This window comes from Alosa pseudoharengus, unplaced genomic scaffold (genome assembly GCF_046254945.1).
Source record: "Alosa pseudoharengus isolate Yale_2024_CS ecotype anadromous, Long Island Sound unplaced genomic scaffold, YU_APseudo_1.1 YU_APseudo_1.1_scf_3, whole genome shotgun sequence".
Lineage (NCBI taxonomy): Eukaryota > Metazoa > Chordata > Actinopteri > Clupeiformes > Clupeidae > Alosa > Alosa pseudoharengus.
The window spans coordinates 35,343,772-35,346,271 of record NW_027468718.1 but is presented as its reverse complement, the minus strand read 5'-3'; the positions used below and the strand labels follow the sequence as shown (position 1 = coordinate 35,346,271).

The following is a 2,500-nucleotide window of genomic DNA, read 5'->3' as shown; positions in this document are numbered from 1 at the left end:
TATTGTTAATATTGTGTTATCAATGTGGCACAAACAAACAAGGCTAGAGTTTATGGATTAGCCTTATATCTTACAAGAGCTGGTGAAAGGGTTTTATGAGAAAGCTTAGACCAGGGGTCTCAAACTCCCGGCCCAATTCCGACCCGCGACCTAATATCAAAATAATATGTAATTCGGCCCTTGAGGGTATTTTTGATTGCGACAAACAACACTGGTTAAAATAGACGATATCCAAGTACGGTGACAAATCCTATTTGTACCATCCTCCACTAGTTGCTAGACTTCCAGACCTTCGATTCAAGCTCAAATTCGCTGCACAAAGTTTTCAGGAAATACTAGATTACACGTGAGAAACACGAAGACGTGCATTTGTTTGTAATGACGCGGAAGCGATGCAGGCTATAATTTTGCACAAATTGAAGCAGAAATAGGCCGACACCAAATAAAAAAACGTTCACGTGTGATGAAGTCTTGGGTAGGCTATGTTATTCACCTATTCTGATTCTGAAGGAGAATATCTGCCTTTTGGAGATTATGATCGACTATTGACAGTGTGCGTATTCACGGTGAGTCTGTAAATGGAGGTGCGTCTTTGCGTGTATACGACGGTGTCCATTAAGCATACCGTGCTTATTTCGACCCTCTGCCCAACATAGCTGGAGGTGGCAGTGGTAATCGTGATGATATTGTCCGTAATGGACGTGGTACAGACAGCAGGGGTAGTAAAAATAGGGCTCTGAAGAACTACAAAGTCACCCATGATAGGAACTGATTTGCAGGCTACATTATTGTAGGCCTACAGTATAATAACGGTTTGTGGTTATAGGCTATTAATAGTTTACTATTGTTGGTTTACATCTTAGGCCTACTGTTTTCCTGTTAATTTGTTATATGGGTAATATGACAAAAAAGAAAGTAAACCTGCTCAAATATGTTCAACATCCAGTATTTACTGAAAGGTGCCTAATTTGAGGGTGCTTGCCATCCAGTGGCAAATTAGATGGGTAAATTTACCCCTTCATAAACTTTTGTTTAAACTCAAAGATTTTTACATTTACAGTCGGACTGTATCTCTGACCACTTTCAAACCTTTTGAAATTTTGATGTCAAAATCCAATGGTGTTGTTTTCTTAACCCTGGCGCCTAGTTTGCCATGCAGGTTTAAATAAGTTATGAGAGGAAAATATTTTTATTTGGTGTGAAAGACATACATACCTGTTTTTATGCTTTTTGTTTGTTTTTATAATTTGTATTAATATTTATTTTATCATTATTGTATTTATAAGCTAAGGTTGCTAGCACAGGTGTCTAAAAAGAGATAAAAAGACTTGCACCTTCTGTTTGCAGTTTTGTGTAGTATTTAAAAAAAACCCCATTGCATTTTCAGAACTAGCCGTTATCTTTTTGTATTAGTCTTTAACACTGACGTGGCCCTCCAATCAGGTGACGTTGGCAGAAGTGGCCCCCAGCTCATTTGAGTTTGAGACCCCTGGCTTAGACCATGGGTCGGCAACAGGCCTATTTAGCCTATTTACCAATCAGATCACGGGTGCTTAAACAAATATGAGAAAGAACACTAGAACGCACTATGATCCGGTCCTTTGATCCCTGATCCTCTGCCAAGGGTGGGTCACCGAGTATTTAAGAATGAAAGTAAGATAGAAAAGTAGTAGCCTAATTAAAATAAGCCAGGCTCCGTGTTAAACAGTCTATCATTGCCAAAATTATTGTAGCCTAGGCTACACATTTACTATTCACAATATTGAAAGGAGAGATAAAACAGAGTTAATCAAGATCATCAATGGTTAATGAGTTATTTTTTTTATCCATTCTCCGTGTAGATGTGTTGGTCATCCACCGGAGCAGCATGCAAATATTAGCACAGCCTATCCTCTGGCCCGCCATCTATTGGCTAACAAAAAACCACCCCTGCGCCTAAAGTTACTTGCCGAGCATACAATAAGCAGCATTTCTTAATATATATATATATTTATATATATATATTTATTTTTATTTTTTTATTTTTTTGGGGGGGGGGGGGACAGGACCTGGTGGCATTGGGCATGCTCTGTACGACGACAACACACATTCACACGGGTTAGACACAGGGCCTGGTTGCATTGGTCATGCTCTGTACGACGACAACACACATTCACATGAGTTAGACACAGGACCGCTCACTCAGGACACAAAAGCTGAAACACGCAGAGGAACGTGAGGAGAATGTAGAACGAGAGTATAATGGATTATAGTCTAGGATTTAACCGTTAAGCATTTTTTTGTTCACGATAAAGGGACGTACAGACTCATTCAAGGCCAATTTGTTTCATAGTCCGACCTCGACTAGCCAACCAATGACCAGGGGCTTCATGTTTGCCACATGATATGCGTACACATTTGCGACATATGTTTGTTATAAAGGATTAGCGATATTCAGCAATATTGCCCTTCTATCGGTTTGCTTTTGCTCTGATTATACTCAATCGGACGTCTTCTGTCG

At 39.6% G+C, this 2,500-nt stretch overlaps 1 protein-coding gene across 2 annotated transcripts in view; it reads right to left on the bottom strand.

Annotated features, from left to right (window-relative positions):
• The window catches only part of ubr3 (ubiquitin protein ligase E3 component n-recognin 3), an 81,096-nt gene that overhangs the window by 9,408 nt on the left and 69,188 nt on the right, over window positions 1–2,500 (bottom strand). The window lies entirely within an intron of this gene.